The 15,407-nt window shown below is 46.9% G+C and overlaps 1 pseudogene; it reads left to right on the plus strand.

Moving 5' to 3' along the window:
• Nucleotides 1–1,921: 1,921 nt before the first annotated feature.
• Nucleotides 1,922–2,945, plus strand: LOC129043992 (L-lactate dehydrogenase B chain-like; annotated as a pseudogene).
• Nucleotides 2,946–15,407: the final 12,462 nt, after the last annotated feature.

A 15,407-nucleotide genomic window follows, 5' to 3' on the forward strand; every position in this document is an offset into this window, starting at 1 on the left:
CACTGTGATTTGTCGGACTCCACCTTTTCATGCGGTCATCACTCCAGCCTTGGATGCCAAGGGCAGTGGTGCTAGGGCAGGTGGCCAGCTGGGAGTGGAGTGGGCATCTGTGTAGAGACACGAGAGGTGATAGGATCCAGCAGTAAGAACCATGGGAACCTCAGGCCAGACAGAGTGCACTTTTTGAGTAAAGAACTTGTAAGGAGAGTGAATCCTGTGGAATATGTCTTCATCCCACTATTTCTTTCCTTGTTATCACAGACCAGCTCAGCCAGTGAGCAATAAACACAAGCATTGAAGCCAGAAGCATCCCCATCCATTCCTGTGGCTGCGAGCAGAGAACCACAGGAAGTAAGACAGCGTTGTTCTGCTGATGCTCTCACCTGAGGTCTGCCCTCATGTCCAGGTGACACAGCTGCCCTTGGTGACCAGAAGCCATTCACCTTGCCCATGTGTAACAGCTTGCAGTGAGGACCTCTGTCCAGGCATGCAAGCCCACCTCCTTTTGAGAATGACTGTCAGTCCCTCAGCTAGATGAGGGAGGCCTCTGCAGATGTCTCAACATTGCAGCAATTTAGAAATGCAGAACTGTTCATGATGAATGAACTCTAGAGAGAAGTGAATCCCATATGGGGTCTAATGTCCTAATGTCTCAGAGCAGTGCTGAAATGGGCCAGTGCTCACCTGTCCTGCTCATCTCCCTGGACATGGATCAACCCCTGCAGAGGTCACCTGCTGTGCTATTGCCCATTACACCGGCCCTGACTTTGAAGGAACCAAAGGTAGGAGCCTTGATTTCACCTGAGATGCCTTCTTAGTTTTAGAAAATAACTTTTGTGTAAGTAAAATGAGCTCACTCATTTTTACATACACACAGTAAAGACCCTCATGTTCTGTTCTGAATTTGTTGAGAATGATGTGTAATTCAGGAAGGTGTCAGAACCTTGCCTTTTCTTGATTATATCAATGCTACACAAATGCATTTATTTATTTATTTATTTATTTATTTATTTATTTATTTTTGAGACGGAGTCTCACTCTGTCACCCAGGCTGGAGTGCAGTGGGATGATCTCAGCTGACTGCAACCTCCGACCCCTGGGTTCAAGTGACTCTTCTGCCTCAGTCTCCTGGATAACTAGGATTACAGGTGTGTGCCACCATGCCTGGCTTATTTTATTTCATTTCATTTTTTATTTTTGTAGAGACAGGGTTTTGCCATGTTGGCCAGGCTGGTCTCCAACTCCTGACTTCAAGTGATCTGCCCGCCTTGGCCTCCCAAAGTACTGGGATTTCAGGCATGAGCCACTATGCCTGGCAACTAATGCGTTTTATTTGGTAGTGTTCAGTGTTCAATTTCCCCAGTCCCCTTTTCTCACTCCCAAAACCAGATTCCTCTCTCCAGTGGTAACCACTGTATTGTATGTATCAGCTACCTTCTCCAAATGTATTTCCATTTATCTCTTTGCACTTAGACAGCCTTACAGAACCATGTGGCTTGTGGGTGAGAATTATTTCCCTAGCATTAATGCTGCTATCCTGAGTATGCAGTTCTGAACCTTGTCTTTTTCACAGATGCATCTTGGAGAGCTGTGCACGGTGGTACACACAGGGCTCCTGATCCTTTGTACTGATCTTGGCTTCTCCTGGAGCATCCCCCTTTTTTCTTTGTATAAACATCAACACAGAACATAAAATCTCCAGTTGTGACAAGACCCTAAGTTTCAAGCTTAGTGAGCATTTAGTCCTAGGTACTAGGATGGGTTTTGTTTTGTTAATGCAGACATGGCCTCTGTTTATTGTTTCAACCACAGGCTGCCATGCCAGCTAGAGATGAGATAAGCAATATTTTGATGTAGCTGACATTGTCTTCTCCACATAACTATTACAGCAGTCTTCAGAGCCTTCTGTCTCCTGTGCACAATGGCAACTCTTAAGGAAAAACTCATTGCACCAGTTGTAGAAGAGGCAACAGTCCCAGACAATAAGATCACTGTACTGGGTGTTGGACAAATGGGTGTGGTGTGTGCTATCAGCATCTGGAAAAGTCTTTGGTTGATGAACTTCTTCTTGTGGATGTTTTGGAACACGAGCTTAAAGGAGAAATGATGGATCAATCTGCAGATAGGAGTATATTTCCTCAGACACCTAAAATTGTGGCAGATAAAGATTATTCTATGACTGCCAATTAAAAGATTGTAGCAGTAACTGCAGGAGTCCATCAGCAAGAGGGGGAGAGTCGTCTCAATCTGGTACAGAGAAATGTTAATGCCTTCAAATCTGTTGTTTCTCAGATCATTAAGTACAGTTCTAATTACATCATAATTGTGATTTCCAACCCATTGGCTGTTCTTACCTATGTTACCTGGAAACTAAGTGGATTACCCAAGCACCTTGTGATTGGAAGTGGGTATAATTTGGATTCTGCTAGATTTTGCCACCTTGTGGCTGAAAAACTTGGCATTCATCTCAGCAGCTGCCATGGATGGATTTTGGGAGAACATGGTAATTCAAGTGTTGTTGTTCAGAGTGGTGTGAACATGGCAGGTGCTTCTCTCCAGGAATTGAATCCAGAAATGGGAACCAACAATGATCGTGAAACTTGGAAGGAAGTGCATAAGATGGTGGTTGAAAGTGCCTATGAGGTCAACAAGCCAAAAGGATATACCAACTGGGCTACTAGATTAAGTGTAGCTGATCTTGTTGAATCCATGTTGAAAAATCTATCCAGGATTCATCCAGAATGAACAATGATGAAGGGGATGAAGGGCATTGAGAATGAAGTCTTCCAGAGCCTTCCATGTATCCTCAATACTCGGGAATTAACCAGCATTATCAACCAGAAGCTAAAGGATGATGAGTTTGCTCAGCTCAAGAAAAGTGCAGGCCAGGCGCGGTGGCTCATGCCTGTAATCCCAGCACTTTAGGAGGCTGAGGCGGGTGGATCATGAGGTCAGGAGATCAAGACCACGGTGAAACCCCGTCCCTACTAAAAAAAATACAAAAAATTATCCAGGCGCGGTGGCAGGCGCCTATGGTCCCAGCTACTCGGGAGGCTGAGGCAGGAGAATGGCATGAACCCAGGAGGCGGAGCTTGCAGTGAGCTGAGATCGTGCCACTGCACTCCAGCCTGGGCAACAGAGCGAGACTGTCTCAAAAAAAAAAAAAGAAGAAGAAAAGTACAGATACCCTGTGGGACATCCAGAAGGACCTAAAATATCTGTGATTACTGAGCTGTGTAGGCTGTAGAAATTTTAAAACTACAATGAGATTAACTCTGAGCCTTTAGTTTTCATCCGGGTACATGGATCACAATTTGCTTTTGTCTTCTTCAATATGTGAATTTGGGCTCACAGACTCAAAGCCCATTCTTGGTTTAATGCAAGGACTCATAATAAAATTAATTATTATAGTATGCTTCTAAAAAAAAGAAGAAAGAATTTGTGTGAGACTAATTAAGGGTTTTGCTTTTGAACTCAGACTCTTGTAGAGTCAGGGTCCAAGTTGAGAGCTTGTTTATGTGATTAACATATTTGAGACCCAGCAGCCGCTCTGCAAAGTGCTCTTGTGTCACTCACAGTCATGATGGTCCAGCCCATCTTTCCCAGCCTCTTCCCACCACTGCTCTCTGGAGTTTGTGTTGATCACTCCCTTACTTCTTTCAAATGGTTTCACTCCTATCTGTGTTTTCTTGAGAACAGTATTGGTTTTTGCTACATCTGAGCTTTATAAGCAGGCAGCCCTGCCTAATCTGCAGCATGCTTCTCCGTTCAGCCTTAGGTCTTTCTCCATTGCCAATGGAATCATAATGTGTCCATTTTCCTGAGGAGGGAGAGTGGGCCTTTCCAGGGTTTTGCTATGGTGAACTGTTTTCCTGTAGATGTTTCTTGCAAGTCTCTTGGTCACATGCGCAACGGCTGCTCTAGGTGCAGCCCAACCAAAAATGTGGCCACAAGAGCCAGTTGGTGTTGGTCCTCCAGGAGGCCAGGAGCTCAAGCCAGAAAGAGCATCAGCTCTGCCAGCACGGTGTTCCAGCCCAGCCAACCTCTTTTTTGGTACCAGTGCTCCCTGACCAAATGAAGCTTATGTTTGTTTATTCTCTGGCTGCAGCTCCATCAACTGCATAGGTGATTGTTTTCACCAGTTTTTGTTTTGTTTTGTTTTGTTTAGTACAGAGTCTCGCTCTGTCACCCAGGCTGGAGCACGGTGGCACCATCTTGGCTCACTGCAACCCCCACCTCCCAGGTTCAAGTAATTTTTGTTGTGCCTATGCCTCCTGAGTAGCTGGGATTACAGGCATGTGCCACCACCTCCAGCTAATTTTTGTATTTTTAGTAGAGACAGGGTTTCACCAGGTTGGCCAGGTTGGTCTGAACTCCTGTCCTCAAGTCATCTGCCTGCTTTGGGCTCCCAGTGTCCTAGGATTACAGGCATGAGCCCGGTTGGCAGGTTTATTTTTACAAATGCTAAGTCAAGGTTTTTGGAATTGTGGATCTCTGCTGCACCGGGAGCTCTGGTGTGCTGCTGGGGCTGACCCGAGTCATCTATTGAGAATAATTACAAATTGTACAGTCCATGGCTGTTCTATAAAATCAGAGAGGAAAATAATTGTAGAAAATCTTCTATTGTCAAATCATCTAGAAGGCTGGGCACAGTTGCTCATGCCTGTAATCCGAGCACTTGGGAAGCTGAGGCGGGCAGATCACTTGAGGTCAGGAGTTCGAGACCAGCCAGGTCAACATGGTGAAACCCCCTCTCTATGAACATACAAAAATTAGTCAGGCATGGTGGTGCGCATCTATAATCCCAGCTACTCTGGAGTCTGAGGTAGGAGAATTGCTTGAACCCAGGAGGCAGAGGTTGCAGTGAGCCAAGATCACGCCACCGCACTCCAGCCTGGGCCACAAGTGAGACTCTGTCTCAAAAAAAACAAAAAACAAAAACAAAAAATGAAAACAAAAACAAAAAAAAAGTCATCTAGAGATACTCAGGATTATTTGCCTCTGCTTCTAGTCATTGTTATGAGTATTTTCTAGATTCTGTCTTGTGTTCTTGCCCTGTGCTTGGATTTGGTATGATCATATTCCCTCAGTGCTGGCCCCATTCTACAGATGAGTAACCAGCCTGAGGTAACCCAGTGCTGCCTGACTGTCCTGGGGCTGGAGCCCAGACCTGTGCTGGCTCGGGACACACACTCCTAACTATGGGTCAGTGGGCAGAGTTGTTCTGCAAGAACAGCTGTGGTATTTTCCTTCATGTTCCGTGATAGCAGAAGCATTTTCTTTTGTTATTTCAACTCATGAGCATTTCGGTTGGCTGCCAAGACCTGTGCATGTCACTGTGACCACTGACCTGTAATCAATGTGCAGGCTGGTTGCTGTGAGGAGGTTTGGAAGCTCACCCACATAGGAGAGCCCCAGGCTTGCAGGGATAACAGGAAGCGAGCTTCTGCAGGAATGCTTTCCTGTTTACAAGGCCCCCCCTTGCCCTGGGGTGCTCCTTTGAGCAAGCTGAAAATTTATCTAACACCCAAATTCCTGTGCTTTTGTGTAGCTTGTGTTCTACAAGCTATTTTTACCCTCTTGCATATCTGGGTTTTTTGGTTGGTTGGTTGGTTGGTTGGTTGTTTTTTGATGGAGTCTGTCTCTATTGCTTAGGCTGGAATACAATGGCGCTATCTCGGCTCACTGCAACTTCTACTTCCCAGGTTCAAGCAATTCTCCTGCCTCAGCCTCCCAAGTAGCCAGGATTACCAGTGCGGGCCACCATGCCCTGCTAACTTTTGTATTTTTAGTAGAGACAGGGTTTTGCCATGTTGGCCAGGCTGGTCTCGCACTCCTGGCCTCAAGTGATCTGCCCACTTTGGCCTCCCAAAGTGCTGGGATTATAGGCATGAGACACCACGCCCAACTATCTGGGCGTTTCTTGGTGAGACCTGGTAATTATTGAATTGCCTCCTCAGCGCGTACGTTTCACAGTGGCTTCTCCTCTGTAAGAAGCAAGCTTTGAGGGTGGCGTTCTTTCTCTTTTCTAGTGTGTTTCTTTGCATGCCATATGTCCTCCTGCACAGACGGTGCTTCCTAGGTGTGCCCAGTCCCTCCTGAGCAGTCCAAAGGGCTTCGTGGCAGGGACATACAGTGAGTCATAGGAACAGCCTACAGAGGCCACGCCAAGGTGGGAAGGTGTGGAAATGCAGGTTTTCTTCCATTCGATCAGCCCTCAGTGACTGTGAGGTGTAATAACCAATAACCACGCCCAACTGCTCTTACAAACAGTCCCAGTGCTATGGCAAACAACCCTGCTGCCAGCCCTGGGAGGCCTCCCCTCCTGGGCACAGAGGGTGTCAGGGTGGTGCGGCTGCTGCTCTGAATGGTATGGGGCTCTGGAAGCCCCAGGCAGAAGCTTGCTGACAGAAGTTTGGGGCTCCTGGGCTCCCTGCCTCCTGGGCTGAGCATCAGGGCTCCCAAACTCAGTGGTGTCTGAAGGCCACTGTGCTGTGCCGCTCTCTACATGCTTGTCCAGCTGTGTGTGTCATGGCGCCCTGCATGGGGAGACCTACCACTGGCTGAACTGCCACCTTTCCCCTCTACCACCTGCTGCCATGCACAGGCCCCTCCCTGGCACTGCCCTGAGCCTTCCTGGGCAAACATATCTCTGTCCAGACAGGTCTGCCACCAGCCTGGGCGGGGCACAGGGAGCACTGTCTCTGGCAGCTAGAAGGAGATTGTGAATGAGTATAATGGGGCCCAGTGGCCTCCCTGGCCTGGTAGAATGTGGACAGTTTGTTTTCAGGTCCCGAAGCCCACTGTGGTGAAGAAGGGATGGCAGCAGGCATCCATGGTCATCTGTGACTGCAAGCTCTTCTGCACGATCTGCCTGAAGGAAAATCCACCCAGCCTGGATCTCAGGTCTATGTTCGAGGCCAGGCAGGTCTCAGGGCTCCTGGGGAGAGGTGGAAGCTTGAGGAGAGGCTTGGGCCAGGGTGAGGGAATGCTCAGGGGGGTCAATTTCCCTGAGTTATATGAGGAGTTGGGTTCTGTTTGCTACTCACTGAGACCTCATTGTCCCTGGTAGGACAAGAGAGTGACAGCACCTACTGAAGACAGCCATGCAGGGAGAAGACTATGGGCCACGACAGGCAGCCCAGCACCCAGTAGGGGCTGCTCGGGACCCCTCAGCTCTGAGCCAGGCAGCTGTGGGAACAAGCAACTCAAATGGAAGCAGAAAGCATCTCTCTCCTTCCACAGTCCGATAGGGGCAGGCCCCTGCTGGCACACTGACATCCATGAGTGTGGGCGAGCATCGGGCAGCAGGTGGTTTGGGGTCAGCAAGGGTTTGCTTCCTGTTCTGCACCAGGCACTGCAGTGAGTCAGGACTGAAAAGTGTGTGTGCGAGTGTCAGCCACTTTTGAAAAATGAACTCTCAACTATTGGAGTGAACTGTGGCATTCACATGATGGGGTACTATCCAGCACCCAGTGATGCATTCAGACAAACAGCAGAGGTGCCATGCAGTGCGGGTGTGCTGATCCAGGTTGCAGGAAGCATCACAGCGGCTAAGCCAGGCCCTAGGCAGAAGACTCCCTGAACGGGGGCCGAGCTATGACTGGCGGTGCCGGTGACATCTCCAGTCACTTTGCCACAGTCCAGCTGTGCACACAGGGTTGGTGCTATGGTGCACACACGTGGTGATGCCTGTGTGATTTGCCTTCCCACAACGGTGGGGTAAAGTGCCAGCTGGGTCCTAACTCCAGCTACGTAGTGCTGGCATCTGACCCCCAGATCAGAGACACCCCGAGAGGTGGAGGACACAGCCTCACCTTGCAGTGAAGGACACCAAACACCACACTGTGAGGCAGCCCACTCAGTAGGGCCCCAAGGCCTTCTGTGTCCACAAGCAGCCCCTCCCTGTCCCAGCCGAGGGGGCCTGGCCCTGAACTGCTTGGCACGAGGAGGGAGAAGAATTATAGGAGTGACTCCTATGTTGAAATAACAGTTTTATCTCTGAGAAACTGCAAGATCTTCAGAAACTGATGTGACCAGAAGCCTAGAAGACAAATGGACTAGGGGCCCCGAGGCACATTCCTGGGGTGCTTACTGTCCCCACCGAGTTAGAAATAAAATTTGGAGAGTATACTTGGAGCAAAATATCTTCTCCCAGATGTCGATGTCATAACCTTAAGACATGAATTGGTGATAAGTCATCTAGAGATCTTGGGCACTTTGCTGAGTCAGGATGGAAATGTAGCACGGTTTATTCGGGGTGGGCATTTCCTATTATGGGATGTGGACTTCAATAATAACCCTGAGGGCTGTGGGCAGCTCTGAGCAGAACAAGGTGCAGCCATGGTAGAAAGCAGGCCTTGTGGGCTGGAGGCTGCGGAGGACTTCATACCAGTCGGGGAAAGCGCTCTGTCCATGCCCAGGGAGCCAGGTGAGTCGAGAAGCTTGGGGCAGGAGTAGATGGATCCACCCTGGTGTGCTGGTCCTGTGTACACTTTAGTGTTCTAAGCGTGCTGTGGGTGGAGGAAGGTTAGGATACTCATAACCCCTGGATCCCCTCCTCAATGCCAATGGCCACTCTCACTGTCTCACCACTCCGGTGATGAGATATTCAGGTTTCTTCCTCCACTGTCCTAGAGGTCTTGACCTTTCTAGCACTTTTCTGAGCCTGTGTGCACTGATCCTGACTCTATTCACAGCACAGCAAGATCCAAAGCTGTTGCAGGATGATCCCTGGAAGTTTTTTTGCTTGATGATGACCCTGATCCTGCTTCTCTTGGTCCTTACCCTTGGTGTGGTCCTGTTTCAAGGTAAGGTGGCCAGGCCTGTGGGAATGGGTGATGGGAAGGCACCAGGCCCCTCCTAATCCTGCCATCCTCAGAGGAGGGCCTGTCAGTGATGAGCAGGAAGGGATGGCTGGCCTGTTTTAGGACATAATGATTTTAGGAAGAAACTGTTCTCCCTACCCTAGCCAGGAGATATTAGAGGTAGGAAAATAACCCAGTAACTTAAAGATCTAGAGTGTATCATTTTATCCTCCCATCCCCCCAGTCTTGTAGTTTATGTACAAGATGCAGCAGGAACTGAAGTCACTGGATGCCCAGTGTGAGTGTGAATTGAAACGGTGGGCCTCCTCCCCACCTCCCGCCCCTTCCCCTCTCCAGGTCTTGACCATTTTTCCTCCATAGGTCACTTAGCTCTACAGGGTCTGGCAGATGCTGGACATAAGTGAGACACTTTTGGGGGAGAAATGTTCTGGCAGATGGTAAGGGGGCATGAGGTGGGGTGGAGTGAGGGGGCATGAGAGTTGGGAGAGGATGGGATGTTGCTCTTCACAGTATTGACAATAGTAGGTTTTGCTGCCTGTGAATCTATGAGGGCTTATTTTTAGATGGAATCTCACCATCTCCCAGGCTGGAGTGCAGTGGTGTGATCTTGGCTCACTGCAAGCTCCACCTCCCGGGTTCACACCATTCTCCTGCCTCAGCCTCCCAAGTAGCTCGGACTACAGGCACCCGCCACCATGCCTGGCTAATTTTTTGTATTTTCAGTAGAGATGGGGTTTCACCATGTTAGCCAGGGTGGTCTCGATCTCCTGACCTCTTGATCCGCCCACCTCCACCTCTCAAAGTGCTGGGATTACAGGCATGAGCCACTGTGCCTGGCCTCTATGAGAATTATTTTAACCAAGCCCCCACTCGCAGTTGATGCTGACATAAAGTTTGAGTTATTCTTCCTCAATATTCTGCCTTGATCATGTCCACCCTGGAATGGATGCCCGGGTAGTTCATGTGCTCCCCATGGCAATGTGTGAAGGATGCAGCTTGTGGGTCAGGTTGAAATCATCCTGCTTTGTTGGAGGCTCAGTTTGGTGGCTGGTGCAGCTCCCAGCCCCAGAAGAACTGACCTGCCTTCCTCTGCAGCATCCTCCTGTGAGCCCTGCCCGACAGCCTGGTTGGCATTTGAGGGCTCCTGTTACAACTTTTCCACAAACACACACACACCTGGTTCCCAGCCAAGGATCACTGTGCTGAGGAGGGAGGTCATCTGGCCATCATCAACAGCCAAGCAGAGAAAGTAGGAAGAGAGAAGGAGCATTTTAGGGACTTTTCAAGACATTGCAAGCTCCTGTTCCTGACCCTTGTAGAAACGAGTGCAAATTCTTCATTCTACTCTTTGTAATTTACATTGGCTTCAGGACATAGAGTGGTCATTATTCATTGGTGCCTGGCTTCTGAGCAATTATTCACACTGCCGTCTCTCTGGAATGCCCTTTCTCCTTTAATCTGCATGGATGATTAGTACTATTTCATAAGCAGCTCAAACATCATCCATTAATATCCTTCCCTTGATCTCCTTAACTCTGGACTCTACTTGCAGATATGGCACCATTACCCCACACATGAGGAATCCCCCGGGCAAGGACTGAATCTTACTTGCTTTTGAGTCCATAGTGCCTGGCACCAGGCTCCACATACAGCAGGACTGCGCCTTTGTCAGTGGAATCCATTTGATTGCCAGCACTGTTGCTTCTGAGCACAGCCCAAATTCCTTGCCCTGTCTTCCATGCCCTTGAATGATACTCCTCACTACCACTCATCCATAGCATGCTCTTATTCCCTCACTAAACCATCAGAAACATCTGGAAGGCATCTACCTTTGGTATCCCCATTTTACAGATGAAAAGCCTGAGGATCACAGGGGCCATGATTTACTAGGCATATATTCCATGGTCAGGTTGGAAACAAGATTGATCCAGAGATTTCATCCAGTGTATGCAACTGCTACACTGGACAATGCTCCCTGCCTGTGGGGACATCTAGGTCTGGTCTCATATGTCTTGACTCAACCTACCCTCTTTCCATTTAGAATTCCTTGAGTCTAGCTAAAGATGTTGCCTACTGAATTGGCCCTAGGAAAGGATACTCAAAAGGCATCTATAAGTAGTAAGATGGCTCAGCCCTCACCTTCATGTGAGTATATGTGTGGGGACTCAGAGCCCCTCAGCCCCAATCAGATTCCCTCTGGAGCTGGGGAGATAGTCATCCATTAGATGGTTTCTCCACTATCTCTATTCTTCTTTTTCTTTTTCTTTCTTTCTTTCTTTTTTGAAACCGAGTCTCGCTCTGTCACTAGGCTGGAGTGCAGTAGCGTGATTTCGGCTCACTGCAACCTCGGCCTTCCAGGTTCAAGTGATTCTCCTGCCTCAGCCTCATGAGTAGCTTGGACCATGGGTGCACACCCGGCTAATTTTTGTATTTTTAGTAGAGACGGGGTTTCACCATGTTGGCCAGGATGGTCTCGATCTCTTGACTTCTCGATCTGCCCACCTTGGCCTCCCAAAGTGGTGGGATTACAGGTGTGAACCACCATGCCCAGCCTCCATTCTAGTTTGCTATAAACCAAACTACTTATCTATGGTTCTGATGCTTAATTTTATTTGTTAGTTGCAAGCATGTGTGTTTGTGTGAGTGTGTGCACATGCTTGCAAACTATAGATTAAACAATATCAAATAAGAATTCATTTTTCAAGATCATCACAATACCTGTAAACATGTTAAAGAGGAGAGCATGTTTTTTGGAGGAGGGTAGAGAATGTGAGATTTCCAGGCTTATTAAGAAGTAGACTGCCTCTGGAGTTATCTAGAGCTCCTAATGAGCACACTGGAAGAAAGTGCCTGGGGAATCCACTCTTAACTTTTCAGCATGGCATTTAAAACCCTCCTAGACCAGCTATCACCTGTCTTTGAGCTTTCCTTGATTTCCACGCACCTTCCAAGAATTTCACCCCAGCCTGCAGGACCTCTCCTGAGAACTTCTGGTAGTCTTCATGTCATTGCTTCCACTTCAGATCAAGGCTCAAGGTTTCTGGGCTGATCAATTGCTGTAGATCTAGTCTTACCCTTCTCAACCTATGTTCTACTCAAGCCCACGGTGCCATCTTTCTACAATGTGTCTTTGACATGGCTTAGAAAACACCCAAACACCCAACATACATGGACAAAGTCCAGACTGTTTTCCATGGCACCGCTCAGCACCCACACATTGGTGACCACCGATCTTGACATTCTCACCTACTACCCTCCCACGTGCTGTCTGCCTCTTTACACCAGCTAAGTGCCGAATGCATCCTCTTTTAAGACATTGACTGGCGTCTTATTCTGATGTTGCTCTTGCCGTGCCATCTACATTGACTGGCGTCTTATTCTGGTGTTGCTCTTGCCGTGCCATCTGCCTGTGACACTTTCTTTTCAGTCTGGTGAACTGCAACATGACTTTCGTAGAAGAGCCATCCTGTGCCCAGCATGAATTAACGAGAATCTCCTACTGTCCCAGCCACACTCTATTGAGATTTTTGTGATTCTATCTCTATTAGGATCTTCCTTTGCTTATGCACGTGTTACCCACCAGACAAGCTGCGGCTTGAGGGGAGAGAGGGTACACACCTACATGTCTCTTACATACCTACATATCTCCAGTACCCATCAGAACACTTGGTATGCAGCAGGTGCTCAACTTAAGAAAGAGGGCAGGGACTCATTCCACAGATTTAGCACCTCTTGTATGCCAGATACCGAAAGGCCTCATGTCCTCAAACTTAGACCCAGGGATCCAGAGCTGTCAGGTCACTTATCTATTTCAGCCTCATTTGTATCACGTACAATGCAAGAGTTTGCATGAGATGATTGCTATGAGACAGTGGCACTCAACAGGAGATGGTTTTCCTCTTAGGGATCCTTGGCACTGTCTGAAACTATTTTGGGTTGTCTCGATGGGGATGGGGATGCACTGGCATCGTGTGGGTGGAGCCCAGGGATGCTGCTCACTACCCTTCAGTACAGCCCCTCACACACGTGATGATATGGCTTCAAATGTCAATAGTTCACTGTGCTCAAAACTCTGCTATAAAATATAGCGAGTATTTTTTATTTATTGGGATTTCTCAACAATCCAAGAAGTTGTCGGACCTTCACTCTGGTGGACAGATCTTCCTCTGGGATCTTGATGGTGAGGACCCAGCTAGGCATGGCTTAGTGTGCCCTGTCCCTGCTTGTGATTTGGAGACATAACTAATTCTAGTTCATGTTTTCACAGTAATTGGCAGCCTGAAAAATCTTATACATATGAATGTGTCTACATGGCGAAGTCTGGTTCCTGGCTCACAGATCTATGTGAGCACTATTGGAAGAAACACTGGATCTGCAAGAAGCCACAGATTTGCTGAGTTTGCTTCTTTTCTCTGTCCCCAGGCTTGTGAAAGATTGTGCTCATATGTGATCTCATAATGATTTACTAACTGCTCTGCAGAACAGGAAGTCTCTGAGCCTCCCCAGGCTTGTGAAAGATTGTCCTGATATGTGACCTCATAACAATTTACTAACTTCTCTGCAGAATCGGAAGTCTCTGAGCCCCATTCTCCCTGGTAGGACTTTCTCCTTTTTTGCCTCCACTGTAATTCTGTGTGAGGAATGTGTAAAAGGACACCTTGAAGAAACAATAAGCACAACATAGTGTGTAGAACTGTCTACAGAACAATCCAGCTTTCCTAGACAAAAAATGGCATGAATAAAGGAGAATGATTGCCAGAATATAAAAAAATTATAAGAGGCACAACTAGATAAACCTGTGTACCGTGACTGGATTTTGATTTGAAGAAAAATTCTTGAGTAAATCACAACATTTGAGTATGCAATGGATATCTGGAAGTATTAAGTCTTTTAACAATTAATTTATTAGCTGTGCTAATAGCATGGTAGTTTTCTGTCTTTATCTATACCTATATCTAGCTATGTATCTGTCCATCCTATCTATCTATCTATCTATCTATCTGAATTATATGGTAGCAAATCATACTATGAAATTATGGTAAAGTTTTGTACTATGTGAGATTTTACTTAAAATAATAAATTTAAAAAGTGGATAGCTTATGTATAAGAAAACAATTAGTCAAGTGATTATAATTGTTGAAGCTGAGACACAGTTCATTATATATACATATTTTTCCTTTGTGTATGTGGCTTTTTCTGTATAACATTTAAGTCAATCAATGTAATTTATAATAACTCATATAAAGTTAACATGATTCAAAAAGAAACTCAGCAAACTAGTAGTAGAAAGAAAATGCGGCTGGGTGTGGTGGCTCATGCATGTAATCCCAGCACTTTGGGAGGCCGAGGCAGGCAGATCACTTGAGGCCAGGAGTTTGAGACTAGCCTGCCCAACATGGTGAAACCTTGTCTCTATTAAAAATACGAAAAAAAATAGCCAGGCATGGTGGCTTCATGTGATTCTTGTGCCTCAGCCTCCATTGGCTGAGAAAGGAAATGCCTTAACCTAAAAAAGGTACCTGCCCAGAGTCCTACCATCAATATCATACTGAACAGTGTAGTGTTAAGAACATTTCATTTAGGCCGGGCATGGTGGTTCACACCTGTAATCCCAACACTTTGAGAGGCTGAGGCAGGCAGATCATGAGGTCAGGAGATCAAGACCATCCTGGCTAACACGGTGAAACCCTGTCTCTACTAAAAATACAAAAAATCAGCCTGGCATGGTGGTGGGTGCCTGTAGTCCCAGCTACTCGGGAGGTTGAGGTAGAAGAATGGTGTGAACCCAGGAGGCAGAGCTGGCAGTGAGCCAAGACCGTACCACTGCACTCCAGCCTGGGTGACAGAGCAAGACTCCGCCTCAAAAAAAAAAAAATTCATTTTAGCTCAGGCAAAATACATGGGTTCTTGCAGTTACAACTTCTCCTGAACATTATAATGAGGGTCCTAGTAAGGGCAGTAAAACCAAAAGGAAAACAAAAACAAACAAACAAAATAAACAAAAGTACTTAAAACTGGAAAGGAAGATACAAAACTGTCATTGTTTCACAGATGACATTATTGTGTTCTCAGAGACCGAAGGATCTATGCACACCTTTAGAATCTTAGGTGTGTAGCAAGTTTTCTGAATTCAAAATCAGTACAGAGATTAATTGGTCTTATAAACCAAGAACAAACTAATAGAAAAAGAAATATTTAGAAAAGATAACATTTCCCATAGCACAGACAGATTAAGGGGCCATAATGACTGCAGATAGTTCAATGTCTTTGAGTGAAAATTCCAAATTTATGTATGAAGATACAAAAGTGGACCTAAATAAACGGAGAGTTATATCACATTCATGGTTAAAAACTCAATACTATGAAGATGTTAATTATTATTGTTCTAAAAAGCTATATTGCCTGGGCAGGGTGGTTCACGCCTATAATCCCAGCACTTTGGGAGGCTGAGGTGGGTGGATCACTTGGGGTCAGGAGTTCGAGACCAGCCTGGCCAACATGGAGAAACCCCATCTCTACTAAAAATAGAAAAATTAGCTGAGCATTGCTGGGTGTGGTGGCTCATGCCTGTAATCCCAG

This window comes from Pongo pygmaeus, chromosome 16, assembly GCF_028885625.2.
Source record: "Pongo pygmaeus isolate AG05252 chromosome 16, NHGRI_mPonPyg2-v2.0_pri, whole genome shotgun sequence".
Lineage (NCBI taxonomy): Eukaryota > Metazoa > Chordata > Mammalia > Primates > Hominidae > Pongo > Pongo pygmaeus.